This window comes from Vombatus ursinus, unplaced genomic scaffold, assembly GCF_900497805.2.
Source record: "Vombatus ursinus unplaced genomic scaffold, bare-nosed wombat genome assembly UNPS02014798.1, whole genome shotgun sequence".
In the NCBI taxonomy this organism is placed as follows: Eukaryota; Metazoa; Chordata; class Mammalia; order Diprotodontia; family Vombatidae; genus Vombatus; species Vombatus ursinus.
The window spans coordinates 45,264,804-45,282,592 of record NW_020954576.1 but is presented as its reverse complement, the minus strand read 5'-3'; the positions used below and the strand labels follow the sequence as shown (position 1 = coordinate 45,282,592).

General features: G+C 44.3%; 1 protein-coding gene across 1 annotated transcript in view; it reads right to left on the bottom strand.

The window, feature by feature from the left end:
• The window catches only part of PLXNA2 (plexin A2), a 316,420-nt gene extending 315,047 nt beyond the window's left edge, over window positions 1-1,373 (bottom strand). Inside the window, exon 1 of the mRNA XM_027871180.1 lies at window positions 844-1,373. The gene's annotated coding sequence lies outside the window, so the exon portion shown is untranslated. The remainder of the gene's footprint in view (window positions 1-843) is intronic.
• Window positions 1,374-17,789: the final 16,416 nt, after the last annotated feature.

Here is a 17,789-nt window from a genome sequence, read left to right as displayed (position 1 = left end):
CCAACAGTGGTGAAGCTCTTCAGGAGACTGTTGCTCTTAAAAGGCACTAGCCAGATACTGACACCTATTAAGTGCTTTGGGATCTCTCCTGGAGCCACACCAGAACTGCATGTAGGGTGGCTGTTTAGCTTCAAAATGCAAGTCCTCTGATGTTCCGGAGCAGTGGTATTAGAGGACCGGGAAGCCTATTACTAGAAAAAAAACTCCCAAAGAATCCAGGCAGATTTTGCTCCCTCCCTGCTGTTTCTTAATCAAGCTAAGGAGGCCCTTTCTGACTGGGTTCCTCTTCCGACTCCTACCTGAGTCTCGGATTTTTAAAGAATCACTGGGAATGCAAACCCTGGGAACTGCAAACCTGGGCGCCCCTGACTGCCTCCAGTCACCTCCCCTCCTCCCACCACGGATGGAGACAGCCGGTCATCCTGCCTCGCGCGCACAAACACACATACATACACGAACACGCAAGCACACACACACACACACACACACACACACACACACACAGACACGCATGCCAGCACCAGGAAAGTGGCCCGGCGTTCTCCGAGGCACGGAGCTTGGGGGTGGAAAGGGAGAGAGGAAAGGCATGGGGGCGGGGTGGGCAGAGCCAAATGGAGCCGCGAACTCTCCTTCCCTAGGCAGCTGCTCTCCTCCCTCGTCTCTTCCTCCCTCTCCGTAGGATCTCAACGCCCCAAAGGTGAAGGAGTGTGTGTGTATGTGTGTGTAAGTGTGTGTATGGCGGGGGGAGTCCTTTAGCAGAGGGGGCCAACGGTTTGGGGAAAGGAGAGGGCGACATAGACGCTGCCCGCTCGGAGAGCCCGGCAGGAATCCCTCGCTGCTTACCCTGCCTGCCGATGTCTGTCTGTCCGGCTGCCCGCTCGCCTTGGCCCCCGGGGGCTGCGTGGAGCCTCGCTCCCTGCCCCCAGCTCGGATTCACGGAGACGAAAACATCCACATGGAGCCCAAATTCATTAAAATCCACGTCAAGCCGCCAGCCACTTATCTGTATTCCTCAAGTCGCCCCGCCGCCGGTCTCCGATCAGCGCCTTCCTCCAGTCATTCAGGGCTCCCCAACCCTCGAAGCCAGGGCTCGGCTGCCTCGATTTTGGGGAGGGGGCGCCGAGAGGGGTGTGTATGTGAGCGCGCTGGGGTAGATGGCAATTTCTTTTCTTCGGAATGAGCCAAGCAGTGCCTGTCTTCCGATTTTTTCCACCGCGACTTTCCGGGCTCCCTCTGACATCAGCAATCCCGGCGCTTCCTTCCCTTATTTCTCTTCTACTCTTTCACGGTCCTATTTCCTCCGGGAATCTGTTTCACACGTGTGTGTGTGTGTGTGTGTGTGTGTGTGTGTGTGTGTGCGCTCGCGTGTTGTCTCCGTGTTTGTGTGTCTCTTTCTTTTTTATCTCTCCCTCTCCTTCCAGTCTCTCTCTCTCGTTTTCCCTTTCGCTCACTCTTTCGCTAGCTGAACCAGCTGAAAAAATTCCCAGGAACTGCGCTCAGCCCTAGCTCCTGCTCCAGTCTGGCACTGACGGCTCATCGCCCGGCAGCTACAGCAGCCGCGGCGGCAGAGCTTACTGAGCCTGCCCCTCTCTCTATATTACCATGCAGCTCATTATCATAGAGGCCGGGCGGCATTAACTCTCTCCCTGCCAGCGGCACCGGGGCTGGGGGCTGGCACCATCCGCAACATCTACGCGTCTCATCTCGCCCCCTTTGCCTCTCTCCTTTCTCTCCCCCTCCCCTCCTCACTGCCTGGCGCGCTTTTCCTGGATTTCCTGCCCTGGCATCTGTCCACAAAGGGAAAAGTCCTCTTTGGCATAGGGGAGGCTGCCTGGCTGCCAGTCGGGGCTGGACCTAACCGGCCACCTTAAGCGTCCCGAGGGGACAGCGGAAACCCGGCCGGGGCTGGAGGATTCAGGGTCAAGGCTTCGAGAGCCAGGCTGCCTGAGCTGCCGGGGCTCGGGCTAGCGATGGGAATAGTAGAGGCGACAGGACAGGGTGGGCTCAGAGGTGCCACTCTCCACTACATGCCCCTGGTGTCTGGCATTCCGTCCCCGTCTCATCCTCGTGTCTGCCTGGTGGGGGTTAGGGACAGCAGTGGAGGTGTATTCCCTCCCCACCTCCCCAAGCCAAATGGCAATTTTATCTTCCCATAAAGGTAATGTAGATAAACAAGTGGCGAATGTGGTTTCCGCGGTATTAAAAAAATAATAATTATTATTTTTAAAAATGCAAAACCCTTCTCTGTTTTGTATGTAGAGCCTTCAGCTGGGGGTAGAGAGGTTGAGAGACATCAGCCAAGTTTTTCTGGGGATGGAGAATTAGCTCTTAGAATTCCGACCAGGGTTTCGGCGGGGGAGGGGGGACTTAGGCACCCACTTGACCCCCCTTTAGTGAGTGTTTCTGAAGTCTGACGTTATGGAATCCTAGGATTTAGAGCTGGAAGGGACCTTAGAGATAGTGTAGTGCAACCCTTTCATTTTACAGATGAGGAAACTGAGACCTAGAGAGGTAAAGCTACTTACCCAAGGTCACACAGGTAGTAAATAACAGAAACAGAATTTCAGTTCAGGTTCTTTGTGTACAAAATAAAGTGTACTTTTCTAGGACCTCACTTGACCAGTTTTCCAGCACCGGTCGGATCTCCCATCTCCATCCTCAGTCTCAGATAAAAGCCTTTCAGCCAGATAACAGGTTCTATTATTTAAAAAACAAAAAGAAAAACAAAAAGAAAAACAAAAACTGATCTCTCCGCACACCCTTTCCTTGTCGAGTCTAGAGGAGTGTGATTAGAGCGCTCCCCTCTCCTAACATCTTTGTTGAACGACCTTCACCTCCTCTCCTTCTTTCTCTTAGAATACGTTGGTCTTATTTAGCTTTTGGGGATTAGCCCCTTGCTGGGTTTTTCTTCCCTCCCAGACCTTGAGACAAGGTGGGATTCCTAATGAATAATTGTCTTGTCTTCACTTTCCACCACGTAAACAATGAGTCACCACTCTTTACTTTCTTTGCTATCTGGACTTGTTTACCTTTATTCAGTTTATTTGCTCCACAGAGTTTGCATTTCAAAGAGAATTCTCAACTCTGGCATTTTCTAGAAGACTATCCAAGCTAGTCTAGAGCCTTTAAAACCGCTGACTACCCGTGATCTTTAGACCTCACACCAAACAAAGGTGATCTGAGAGGTTCCCTGAAAGCAGTCCTGCTGGTAGCCTCTATTGCCCTATCTCACAGCTCCAGCCCAAAACAGTTTCACCTATACGTTCAAGGTTTCTGAAAAGCACTCTCTCCTGCCCTCTAGTGGCACTAATTTCCATCGATGTAAATGAGGGAAGAAAAAAAAAAGTTCGCAGACTAGAATCCCTATATCGGGAAGCAAGAAAGAACCTTGAACTCATCATTATTATTTTTGTTGTTCGATCTTTCAGTGGTGTCAGGTCCTTCTATCCTCCAGTATCTGTTGTCAGATTTTCCCACTATAACCTGTCTTGGGTAACCCCGAACGGCACAGCTCATAGTTTCATTGAGTTACACAAGCCCCTAGCCATGACTAGGCAGTGATCCAGGTAGGGTATCATCATTATAACTCTCATTTATACTTTTGTTTTAGGTTATGGAATGCTTTACATAAAAATCATATATTACTCTAACTTCTGGAGAGGTCGTGTCTATCAGCTCTTATGAATCCACTCATTATCCTTGTCATTTTCCATACCAAAAATATCCTACCTAGGCCACCACTCCCTCTATATTTGTTATCTACTTTTGGAATAGAAGCTCCTTGTGGGAATAGACAGGCTTTATCAGGTTGTGTCAGTCATGTAGTAATCACTTAATGCCATTCATTCATTCATTCATTCATTAAGTCTAGTCCATCTAGCTATGACATTCCATAATTTTCCTATCTACATTTCTGGCATCGAAAATGTGCACTTATAAAAATTATATCCAAAAGTTATGCCCTCCTCTACATTTTTGTGCCCTAGGCAGAACTGCCTATCTTGGTCACCTTCTAGCACTCTCTGTGTTATTTCTATTGAAACGGAAGCTCCTTGAGGGTAGGGACTGTCTGCTTTTGTGTCTCTAGCTCTTAGCATAGTCTTGGCATGTAGTTAAGTGCTTAATAAATGTGTGTTTAATTCATTTATTTGCATTCATTCATTCATCCATCTACCCATTCATTCACTTATACATTCACCTGTCCATTCATCTTGCTTATTCCTGGTCTTTGCAGTTCTGACATGAGTAATATGATAAGCTTGCTGTGTGACCAGGAGCAATCTGCTTCTTTTTCCCGTACCTGAGTTTCACTATATCTAAGCAACATTATAAACATCATCTTTTCAACCTTCCAATGACCAATTTTGGATTGCAATCCCTTAATGAGCCATTAGAAGCTTCAAGGGATATGAAGGAACCCAAATTATTCCTCTCCCCTTTTCTGTAAATTTGGGACCCTCTGGATAAAGGAAACCCCCAATGGAGGGGCTTTCAAAAGGAGACAATGTATTTTGCATTAGAGAGGACAGTCCACCTAGCCCCAGATCCACTGAGACCTGAAGACCTACAATTTGGGAAACTCCAAAAATTGGTGTAACATAACAAAAAGGAAAATAACCCAAAGATCCAGCTGATTTCAGTAGAAAGTGCTCTTCTCATCTGAGAGTTGGGAGTCTAGCTTTTTAGTCCTCACTCTGCAGCCTGTGAAACTTATCCTCTGTGTGCCTCAGTTTCTCTATAGGTACTTTCCTGTTTTCTTCAAAGAATTGTTACAAGGATAAAATTATATGATAAATGTGAAAGAACTTTTGAAAGTGAAAGACCATTGAAATGAAAGGATTCACTACTATTAACCACAATAACAACAGTAGCATTACTTTTCATCAGAATTATCTAATATTGATGGATTACAAAAGTAGTTTGGACTTGACAAAAGTTATAAATAATTGCAAGGCTAAGGACTCCCTTCCCCTCCTCACCCCATTTCCCCAGGATGAAGAAAGAAAGTTCTAGAACAAAATAGAGAAAAATAAAAATTTTCCATGCTGAAAAACTGCATGTAATAAGTATTTTGGATTTATAGATCATTTAATTTTTAATATTTTAGGGAAAAAATTAAATGTCTTTCATGGAATCCTGGTTCCCATTGCAGTGGATCTTTGTGTAACACAGTTGGGAAATATTAGGTATTACTGAAGATCACTCAGTTTGGAATCAAATGACCTGAGTCTGAATCCGCAGGCCTTCCTCTTATTGGCTGAATGGCCATAGCTGGACAAGTATTTTCTGCATCTATTTCCTCATCTGTAAGATGGGGGTAATAATATTTGTACCATAACCCTCCCAGGGTTTTTGTATCAAATGAATTAATGTCTGGCTTCATAACCTGGTCTCAATAGGATTTTTCAAACTTATTACATATTATTCTCTGCCATGCATCATATAGTCCAGCTACACTGGCCTTTGTACTATTTGTCACCCATGATATTTCATCTCCCATTACTATGTCTTTCCACAGATTATGTCCTGTGCTAAGGCATACCCTTCTTTTCTCCACCTCCACCTCTTGGAATCCCTAGTTTCTTCCAAAGCCCAGCTTTGGGCCTCCATTCTGGTGACTTTTCTCTTCCTATTCCCAAATTATAGAATCACAGAATTTCAGAGTTGGAAATGACCTTACTAGCCTAATCCATTCCATACATGTTAAGAACCCCCACTCTGACAAGTAGTTGTTCAACTCTGGTTGAAGACCTCCAAGAAGCATCCACCACCTCTCCAGGCATCCAGTTCCACTAATGGATATCCCTAATTGTTAGAAGCTTTTCCTGTCATCAAATAATAATTTATCTCTTTGAAATTTCTCCCCTTCACTCTTGGTTGTGCCCTTTGGGGCCATATAGAGTAAATCCATTTCATTTCCACATTATAACCCTTTAAATGCTTGAAGGCAACAATTGTGTTTCCTCTGGATCTTCTCTTCTCCAGTTTAAACATGCCCATTTCCTTCAACTTCCCCTCAAGTATCATCAATTCAATATCATCTCTTCACTTCATCATCCTTAATGTCCTTCTCTGGACCCTTTCTATTTTGTCAATGTCCTTCAATGGTGGCTCCCTGAAATGTGTACAATACTCTTTTTAAAACAATTAATATTTTATTTTTTCCCAATTATGTGTAAAAACAATTTTAACATTCTTTTTTTTCTTCAAATTTTGAGTTCCAAATTCTCTCCCTCCTCTTCTGCACTTCCCGCCATTGAGAAGGCAAGAATTTGACATGGGTTATACATGGAGCAGAATACTCCTGATGAGAGTGGAGGATAGTGATGCTATCACTTCCCTATTCCTAGAAGCTAGGCCTGTCTTAACTTAACCTAAGATCACATTCTGTTATCTGGTTGCCACAATGTACTGCTGTACATTTTAAACTTGCAGTCCACATTAATCATGCCTCTCTAATTTGGCATTTGCAAAGTTGATTTTTTGTACCACAGTAAGAATTTACATTTATTTCTATTGAATTTCACCTTATTAGATTCAGCCTATTGCTCTAGCTTGTCAAGACTGGATCTTCCATTGTATTTGCTATCCTTTCCAGGTTTGTATCATCTGCAGATTTAACTAGTGAGCACATCATCTATGCCTTTAGTCAAGTTATTGATAAAAATGTTAAAAAGGACAGGGTCAAGCACAGATCCCTGGAATACTCTGCTGGAAATGTCTTCCCATGTTGACATTGAACCATTAAGAACTATTCTTTGATTCTGGCCATCTAATTTGTTCTGAATCTACTTTTATTTTCAACTAACCCCGATCTTTCTATCTTCTACACAAGAACAGCATGAGACACTTTACTGAAAGTTTTGTTAAAAGATATTCATCTACACTCTACGGTGTTGCTTACTTTGTGTTTTGTGGGGCCATTTCCAATCTGATCTATTTCTTGCCACTGGATCCAGATGGCTCTGGAGGAGAAAGTAAGGTTGGTGACCTTGCACAGCCCTCCCTCACTTACATCCAATTCATTTGAAAGTCAAGGCATCATCTTCCTGATGTCATGGTCCTCTTTGAGAATGAAGGACAGACAACATCTTTGTGTTTAAATGTGTTTTGCATATATCTATTTTACATATAACATACATATGTGTGTACATATATATGTTTAAAAGTGAATATTGTCTTTCCAGGTAGACTATAAGCCACTTGAAGGCAGGGACTATTTTATTTTGGTCTTTGTATTCTCAGTGCCCCTCCCCCTCCCCTAGCCTGGCTCACAATAAGCACTTGATAAATACTTGTTGATTAATTGTAAAATTGTTCGTTACCTTAAAAGACTCTATAGGTGTAATTTTTTTTTTATAATTGATGCTACACTGTGTCCTTAGAACTCAGCCATAAACTGGGGTGGGGTGGGGGGGTTGGTATACAAGATGTGGGGAGGAATAAAGGGGAGCATTCTCCTTAAGTGTATATGTGGATGTGTGAGACTACGTATTTTCAGGTCAAGGAGACCATTGTTAAGGTCTAGAACCTTCCACCAATATCACTGGCCTCAGAGAAAAGAGGACCTGACCTTTTTGTAAATGGCCAGCAAGCTAGTCCCCTGGGGAGGGCCCTCTCTGGAGCACAGACCCAGTCCTAGCCACACAAATAGGACTCCAGTTCACTAGCCCCTCCTGTCAGAGAAGGTATTTTTGGTTCTGGAAGCTCGCCAGGCTTTGGCAGCCTTTCAGTATCAAATCTGCTTGCCTTTGGGAGGTGGGGGTGCTGTGTTGGTCTGTGAAGGTTTAGCATGGGAATGCCAGTGCATGTGAGAGTGTGTGTGCGTGCATATATTTAGATTAATGTGTGTGGGGGGAGGGGATGGGGGAGGTAGCAAATGTGTGCATAGGCTCATGCCTTGGGTAGGGGATGTGGGGGTGGTTGTGCATGTCTGTTCTCAGTACGTGGCTGTGTATTTGCACATCCCAGGCCTGATTTTAGTTTTGAAGGTGTAGGACCATGATAAGATCTCCCACCCACTCGTCTCTCATCTGAAATTTTCTTTGGCTTTAACTTGGGTGGGCTCTCTTATTTAGTTTATTTGAGGACAGAGAGAAGTGATCCTCATTGGGTCCTTTTCACATGCCACCTCTTCCCCATCATATGCTTCAGCATCTCAAGTATCTGTAGTGGTGGCAGCTGTGGAAACCCTGCCATAAACCAAGGGGACAGCTGATGGCCTAGCTTGTAGAAACCAAAGGCCAAATGGGGGTGAATCCAGGGGAGATAAGGCCCTGACTACCTGAACTGTAAACCTAGAAAACAATGATCGGGACATCCACTTGGAATTTTCAGAGCCATTCATAAAGATGTCACCTTCCTCTCTCCTCCTTTCTCATCATTTGCAAATCCCACTTTCCTGTGTACTTTGAACAGTAGCAAGCCAGTTAAGGTTATAAATCAAACCTGGTGAGATTTCTCTTCTTTCTTGATAAACCTCCCACAAACAGAGCTCAGGCCTTGGTCACCCTCTCCATTCCACATCTACCTTCCCTTTCCCTCCTCCTTCTGGAGCATCCCCCAGGGAAGGGAATTTGTTGTCATGAGTTACTATGGCTCTAAGTTTTTCTTAAGCAAGTACTCTTTGCTGGTATTTGAGAGGCAACCTGGGATATCGGGGAAAGGAAAAAAAAAACGTTGAGCCTGGAGTCAGAACAGATCCAGGTTGATTCCATGATCTGACACATAGGAGCTAATGATATGGGCGAACTTGGAAAGTGCCTTAACCCTCCCTGGGCCTCAGTTTCCTTATCTGTAAAAAGAGGTACTTGTACTAGAGGGTCTCCAAGGTCCTTTTCAGCTCTTGGGATATGAACCTCATTTTACAGATGAGGAAAACTGAGGCTTGGGGAAAGGAAATAACATGCCCAAGGTCACGTGGAATCAGCCAAGGTTCAAGACCAGGTCCTCTGACTTCTGTGCATTTTTTCACAGCACAGTTTCTTTCTTTGTGTTTGTTCAGAGCTGCGTTGGGCCCTGAGTCCCAGGAGAGTTTACCCCCTCTTCAGTTTTCTAAATGTCTCAGAAAAGAAAGTTTCATAGTCTGTCCCCAAAGGATGACCTAACCTCTTAGAGCCTGGAAGTCTTTCCTCGTGCCTGAGCTTCTGCCTAAACGTCGTAGCTTACCTCTGATCCCTTTCTTGGCCTGTTCTATGTGGAGAAGTTTTCAAAGAGAATAGTTACTCGCCCCAGAAAAATCCCTTTGTCACATGCTGGAAAACCCTATTTTCTTCCTTTGTTCCCCATAATGAACCCCCCCCCCCGCCCCAACACAGGTATTCCCCAAACAACAACAGAAAGTTGATAGCAAGAAGTTCGTATATATTCTCTGTCTGTCATTGTGGAGTACATCAGTCCTGTAACTGGCTCCTTCCCTCTGGTAAGACCAATGTGTACTGACACATTCATGCCACTAGGGAGTTAAGGAAATGTGGTTACAGACCCAGAGAACTGGGGAGAATAGCCCCCGATTAGGTAGGATCTGAATGGCTCCGACCCCCACTGCCTCAGATACGTTAGGACAGCAATGGGGAACCTGTGGCCTTGAGGCCACATGTGGGTGCTAGATCTAAGTCACTTAAGGACCTAGAAAGCTCCGTGTGGCCTCAAGGCCGAAGATTCCCCACCCCTCCATTAGGAAGATGAGTTTCCAAAATGTGCTATGAAGGCCAGGCGTTCAGAGAAGCAGTGGATGACCCACCACCTCCCTGTTCTGTTGCTGTTCACCGGGAGCCGCAGACTCGGCTGGAGTGGGGCAGTTGTTCTCCACCTTTCAGCCTAACCTCCTAGGTGTCGGATTAGACCGGCTGAGTTTTGCTGCTTCAGACCAGCTCAGGCTTCAATGACTCTCACTGCCTCTTAGCCTTCAGGGGTGAAGGTCCAGAGGATTATGCAGTAAGAAGGCAGGGGCAGAGGAACAATGAGATTTAGTGTAGCTTGTCCTTTGAGGATCAAATGTACTCAGAGCCCAAAGGTACCAAAAGTACCTCATCCGGTCTAGTCTTCCTTCTTTGTCCAGATTTTATAATAATACCTAACATTTAAATATCACCATAAGTTTTATAAAAAAAGTTTCCTCACAGCCACTGGATGAGGTGATAGTGCAGTTATTATTCCTGTTTTGTAGATGAGGAAATTGATGAGAAAAAGAGCATTAAATGATTGGTCTACAATCAAATGGCTAGTAAGTTTCAGAGATGGGACTCAGGGTTATAAATTTAGATATGGAAGACACCTTAGAGACCATCTAGTCCGACTCTTTCTTTCTATAGATGAGGAATAGATAAAAATACTGGCCCCCCCAGTCACAGCTAGCAGGTTGTATATAGGTGTGTGGAGTGCTCGGGGAGGACTAGCACCTCTGGTGTGAGGGCTTGCCCAGCTTTTTTCAGGGCTGCTCATCCACTTTTGGTGACCACTCAACTCTCACCTGTGGCTCCAAGAAGCTGTAGTGTGTGCAGTGGTCACACCCTGATACATTGTCTCCCCAGATGGGTTAAACCGGGTTGAGGGTAACTGACAGGCCTCAAACCTGTCCTTGAGTTAGGAAGGTGTCTACTCCAAGAGTGTGAGGACTTCCTGGTCAGGACGGGTGGATGAGAGCAATTGGTTCCAATGGCCATGAAGGCGCCTGAAGCAGGTGCTGTGGAGCACTTAGAGCTTGGTCAGACATGGAAGACACCAAGGTCATCCACTTCATCCCTGGCCATCACCAGACGTCTTGATTTTTGTCTTGCCACTGGTCTTTGATGACTCTGGAAGAGAGCAAAGCTAATGACTTCATACCATTCTGCTTCCCTTAAAGCCGCTTCACACTGGAGTCAAGACATTGGTCTTTGAAAATGAAGGATGAACAAGAAGAGGTTCAGAATTGAGACTTTAGGTCATAGATTGGAGGCCATCCAGCCCAATCCTCTCATTTTACAGAGGAGGAACAAAGAAGCACAGGGAGTTTAACAGATTTGCCCAAGTTCACAGAGGGTATTAGGGGGCAGAGGTTGGGTTTGATCCAAATATAGCATTGTGTAATATGGCACCTCTTAGACTCAGGTCTCCTGACTAAGTATAGAGTTCCTTCTACTACACCAACCTCTAGTTATGCCAAATCCTAGGTCTTCTGCTTACTACCTGTATGACCCTGGGTAAATCATGTTATTTCTTTGGGCTCCATTTCCTCATCTGCAAAATGAAGGAGTTGGGCTAACTGGCTCCTGAGGTTGCTTCTATGTATGATTCTGTGATCCTATGATCTCTCTATTGAGGTAGAAAAGGGAAGAGATTGGGAATCAATGATCAAAAAGCCAGGTAATAGGAGGAGTAATGATACATTTTCTGTCTGCACTCATCAACCGAGTGTGCTAGTGTGTTTGTAACAGGATGGATCAAAGCAAAGATATCCCCACATCTTGGAAAACTCAGTACATGTACACTATGATAGTAGGTGAGGAGCGTCATCATCTTCTATGAAAAGGGAGCATGGCTGATGATGCTAATTATCATTAACAGTAGTTAATAACAACCATTCTAATGAGCTTGATTTCCCCCTATTTTTAAGGGTGTGTGTGTTCCTCTTTGGGGCATGGAATGAAGCAAAGATAGTACCAACATGTACCAGTGCTTATGAGGAGATCGCCACCTCTGCCCCACTTAGCTTCATGTACCTGAACATTGGTCTTCAAAATAATGGGATAATTGGGCTCGATGAATATAAAATTCACCCCTGTTGTGAAGGATGTGCCAGGTCAGCTTTGCAGCACTGCACAGGGACAGTAAACACATAGTAGTTGCTCTGTTCTCTTCGATGACATTTATGTCGGGCAAACCTCTATGGACTTGAACTCCCATCTTCTAATTAGAGGGAACAATGTTCGATAATGATAATAAAGGATTCTTCTTTGCCTCCAAACTGTAAAATCTTCAGGGATGGAAGATCAAACTCTCCATTTCCCTCCCCCATCCTCCAACTCCAGCTCCTGTTTAATGTCTGTTGTGTTGAAGGTGCCAGACCCTGAGGGAAAAACCCAGCGGTGTAATGGGAATGCTGAAGAGTTTCATTCTGAGGAGCAACACTTTACCCTGAAGGTGTGTCTAGAGTAGTTTAGGAGTGAAATAGGCAAGGCAACACAGGAAGTCTAGGGGAACTCAACCACATATGTTAGGGCTACCATAGGGCTCTGTGGAGCTCTTGATTCCTGAGGGAGGGTGCTGGTTAAGAACAAAATCCAGAACCTGGTCCTTAGTTTTGCAAATCTGTGCATTTTGTAAAACAAACATCAAAATGCTCCATGCACAAGCCATGGTCACTGGCTGAATGCCCATAGGTATGGTGGAGTACACAAACACCCACAGCCCTGTAACTCAAACATTGACTCTCACTATCTCAAGGACATGGGGAAATGGAGAGCATGACCACCATTCCTACAATTCCTTCTCCCCATTCCTTAGAGGATTATGGAGCTAGAGCTGGAAGGGACAAGGATATTCTAAGGACATCTAGTCAACCCCTTCATTTTACAGATGAGGAAACTGAGTCCCAGAGAGGTTAAAATACTTTGCCCAAGGTCACTCTGTAATTAAGCTTTAGAGGCAGAATTTTAATCCAGGCCCTCAGATTCTAGAATGAGTGTTCTGACTTCATCAGCTTTAACTATTAACAATATAGTGATTAAATAAATAATATTTAAAATAGCTCCTTGAGTTAAGTTAGTGAAGTGGGTGGCTTTTATGAGAAGTAATAGCCAGAGGGCTATTTTCAGATGTTTTGCAGTTCTGAGGATCAACGTTGCATAGCTGCTAGTCATGGAAAACCAGTATCTGAACAAATGAAATTAAGCATCCCCCCCAAGATCCCTGGACAAACAGTTAAGTCACCGTTGCATAAAGTAACAAGAAAGAGAGGGACCAGTCCATCCAGCCTTTCTGTGACCCCACGTTGGTAGTCTCTGGAATGAGGGGATTGGATTAGATGACATCTAAGTGTCCTCCCAGCTCTAATGTTGGTTTTATGATTATTTTAAATGCTCTTAGGCAGAAGAGAGAAGGTTTGGTGCTGAGTGAAGAGTGACTTCCTAATAACCAAGGAAGTTGGATGCCCAAGAAGGGATGAGGCAGTACAACCCAGGGACGAAGATGAGAAATAGAATTTTGCCTTCCAATCATTTCTGGCCCCATGATTTCTTCCTTTTCCTGCTTTTGATAAACTCTCCTGCTCAGAGCCTGGAGTTATGAATCTTTCTGAGTCATGGGTGGCTTCAGCTCCTTCGATCCATTCAGCTGACAATGTTCCCTGCTGGTTTTGGGGGCCAAGACTGTGGGATGAATGGGGCAATTGGCTATTTGCCTTCTTTCTGTCTTCCCCTGCACCACCCTCACTCTAAGCCTCGCTTCTCAGCTTTAGTACTTATGGGTTTGAGTCACTGATGGCTGGGTAACTAAAGCCAGCCCGAGAGGTCTGGCTGCATGATAAATGTGGGAGGCCTCTGGTTCTCCCTTCTGGGAGAAGAGAAAAATACGCCCTCTGTAATCTCTTTGGGGCATCACATCCCCTTCCTGGTATAAGGGTTGGGAATTGTACTTGATGGGCTTTGGAAAAGCAGGGCCGGCTGGCAGCCTGGGCTGTCAGCAACATCTACCGCAGTCTTCAGCGTGACTAATAATTATTCCCCTGTGTTAATCATGACAATGAGGGGAATTGCAGACCGTTATTTTGAAATGATGGGTTCTAGTCCATGACTACTTATGACAGCAAAGGGGAAATATCAACTCCAGGAGCCCATGCGTAAATGGGGAGCTGAGTGAAAGATCGGGAATAATGGAATGTGTACTTAGCTCCATTTTCCTCCCTAAAAGGGGCCCTGTCAAAGTAATTTCTCCTCCCCTGCTTTATACCTCTCCATTATTTGCAATATCTTCTAGGAGAATAAAACAACACTGGACTCCTCCTCTGCCTATCCCCTCTTCCTTCCTACACCCCTACTAGTAATTGTGTCTCTTTCTAGGGTTTGGCAAATAGAGCTTTTTTCTCCTGCTGGGTTTTCAGTAAAGCTGAAATGAATGTTGATCTGCTTATTTTTTTAATCCTCCCATAATTATTTTATTTATTTATTTATACATTTCTATTTTGGAAGAGTGTTTTCACTAAGCATAATCTCAGGAGAATAAATTATTCTGATTTTCAGGTGGGCAGTATATCAATTACTCTCTCTCTCTCTCTCTCTCTCATTCAGTCTTCAAGCTCTCCCATAATCTTGCCTCATGTGACAAACCTGAAGGCTCGGAGACTGGGACATCTCATACTTGAGGCTCACACAGACTAGCCTCAGTCCTAGGCAAACCTTGGCTCTAAAGAGATGGGCCATCTCTGGTTTCTTATACTTCGGACTCTGGGGACAATCTCTTAAACCTTAGGTTAGACTGTCTAGGGCATTCTCAAAAAAAAATTAACAGGCTCAATTTTAGGAAGTTGCTCAATATGCACAGTAGATTATATATGTCAGCTATTTATTTCCCCCACCACAAAAGAGAGGCTTAAAACACAATGGACTCATAATTGTTCATGGACAAATACTTAAAATGTGAACTAGTAACCCACAACTCCCCAGAGGTTTATATTTAAAACACTAAAACATGAAATGGTTTATGGAACTGTTGAACTGTATCTCAGCTCTGTTACTTTTTCAGCAACTCACTCAAGGTTCCATTCTTCTGGCAAGTCATGGCATTGCTCAGGCTCATTCTCTTGCCATTGTCCAACTTCTCCTCTAAAAAGGGTGTAATTGGAAAAAAAATGCACCTCCTGGACCTAATCACTTTGACCTCTTGATGACCCTAAACCTCTGAAGTCCATGAGGTAGCCACGAATGCTAGAAGCATCCATCCCAGGATTGTTATTTGGCCATGTATTCAGGGTAAGAAATAGAAAGCAGAAGATTCAGCCTGAGACTTGGGGTCCAGTCTCACAATTTTCTAGGTCAGCACATGCTACTACTGTTATGTGTGAGCAATTATCATAGGTTTTGGGAAGAAGAAACATTTTTTCTCCCCCTTATCCACTTCTCTTCATGGGACATCTAAGGGTGAACTATCAGAGTACTGAGACACAAGTTCAGTAGAAAGGAAGAAGAAGCTGAAAACTTATCTCTCCTGTCAAAGACCACTGAGTGAACTTCTCAGTGGTTGCTCCTCAGGGGAACCCTTGGATGCAAGACCTCTCTTCCCCCATCATGGTGAGGGTGGAAGAGGTGACCCATGGGGACCAACCAGAGGTCTTTATTGACCCACAGCCTTTATCAAAAAAGATCCTGTCTCAGTCAAAGTTCAGCCTCCATGGGCAGAGTCCAACTAGAACATGTGTGACCAGATGTGCTCAGGGTTCCTGCCCTGTTCCATGGGATGGCCACAATTACAATGGGATCACAGGATGTAGAGATGGAAAGAAAAAGTCAGAGGTCGCTGAATCCTATCCCCCCTTCATTTTACAGATAAGGATATTGAGGCCAAGAGTGGTCAAGTGACTTGCCCAGTAACACATCTAATAAATAGGAACCAAACCCAGATCTACCTAAGTCCAATGCCCTATCCATTTATCTTTTTCTCATCTATAAAATGATAATGCTGCTGCTGATAATAATAATAAAAATGGGGCTGCTAGGTGACATAGTGGATAGAGCACTGGAGTCAGGAAGACTTGAATTCCAATCTGCCCCCAGATACCTGTGTGACCCTGAGCAAGTCACTCAACCTCTGTATGCCTCAGTTTCTTCAACTGTAAAATGGAGCTAATAATAGCACCTACTTCCTATGGCTTTTGTGAGGATCATATGAGATAATATTTGTAAAGAACTTAGCACAACACCTGGCACATTGTAGGTGTTATAGAAATGCTTATTCCCTTTTCCTCCTTCTCCCCACCCCACCTCTTCCCTTGCAAAATTCTTGATGACAAATAGTTTTCTAGTATCTGATTAAAGACTTAGGTTGAAGGATTTGGGGTTGTCAGAGGGGACATTTAGTCCAACTCCTCATTTTAGGAATGAGGAAGCCAAGAACCAGAGAGGTTCTACAGAACACTACCTTCCCCCAGGAAAAGCCGATATTTTTGAAATTTTATCACCATGCTGATTGACTCAGTTTTTAATACTCAATACCACCTCAACTTCCTCAGCTGCTTCTCTCTTCTGATTGGAGGGCTGGAGGAGACAGCCGTCATCTCCTCCTAAAACCTTCCTTTCTAGAGGGCTTTGAGCTTCCAGAGCTTTCCAGGTAATTCTCCATTCTCCATCACAGCTCTGCTTGACTTTGACTCAGGCCCCTTTGCCTGGGACTGCCTGGTGGCCTTCACCCAATCTTCCTTTTGTGTATTGTCTTCCCCTGTTAGATTGTAAACTCTTTTTCTTATTTGTATCCTTAGTGCTTAGCATAGCACTTGGCACATAGTAGGTGCTTAATCAATATTCTTTGAATTGAATTGAATCATAGGTTTCAAACACCAGAACTGGAGTTTGAACCTGGATGTTCTAACTACAAATCCTGTGTACTTTCTATTGCCTCAGGCCAACAGTGGGGAACTTACTACTTTAGAGGTAGGGGCCACTGGAACTGGGCAGGCTAGCTAGATCAGAGAGCCTTCATCCAAAGGGAAGAGGAGTGACCTAGAAGGAGACAACAAGACTGTCTCATGAACATTCATGAATCCTCCTGATTCTGAAGGAATTTTTTTACCAATTATCAATGTGCCAAACTTGGATTCAGGAAGACCTGAGTTTGAATCCTGACTCAGACACTTAGCTGCACTTGCCTGGGCAAGTCAGTTAATTTCTCTATACCTCAGTTTTCTTATCTGTAAAATGAGTATAATAAAAACAATTACCTTACAGGCTTGTGACTATAAAATGAAATGACATATAAAGCACTTTGTAAACATTAAAGCTCTATATAAATGCTGGCTATTATTATTATTATCATCATCATCATTATTAATACCAATACTAATTCTTATTTGTAGATTTGTCAGCTTTGCTCATTACTGTTCAAAGGTGAGCTATAACTAGGAATTTTTGAAGCTTGAGAAAGTACCTCAGACTTCTGCCAGGGCAAGATGCATGAACCCACCTTCAGCACAGGGGGCATGGGAGGACATTGATCCATTGAGGGGGAGATGAAGACCCTTGAAAACCAGCATGAAATTGTTGCCAGGGAGGCCACCAGGGTTGGGGAGGAGTTTACTCCTGACATATATCTGGTAGCTTTCTATTTTAGCTAATTATTCCTGAAAGTAGGTACCATGCTTTCTTGTTTCTGCTCTGCAGCCCTCACTCTGCTTATAGCTCATCTAACCCCCTTTGTTTACTGTGATGTTGAACTGCAGAATCCCTAAGATCTGCGGACCATCTGGAGTTTGGGTTATTTTCTCAGAAAGAGCCACCCTATGGGGAGCTGTCCGGGGTTCAGCTTTATTCCCCAGACCACAGATGAGGGCTCAGTGGGTGGCAATGATGCAGATGTGTTCATGTGTTCTACACGGTATCAATGACTATATGCACATGCCTTGCATACTATTCGATAAACCCTATAGATAGACAGATGTAATGTGAGAATTCATCCCTGTTCCTTGGAATTCTGGACCCTATTAATTTACACAAAATGTTAGGAGGTTTCCCCTCATGTAGAATCAAAATCTGAGTCCCAGTGGCTTCCATCCTTTGCTCCCTTCTCTAGGTTAAACATTCCCAGTTCACGTGTCGCCATCT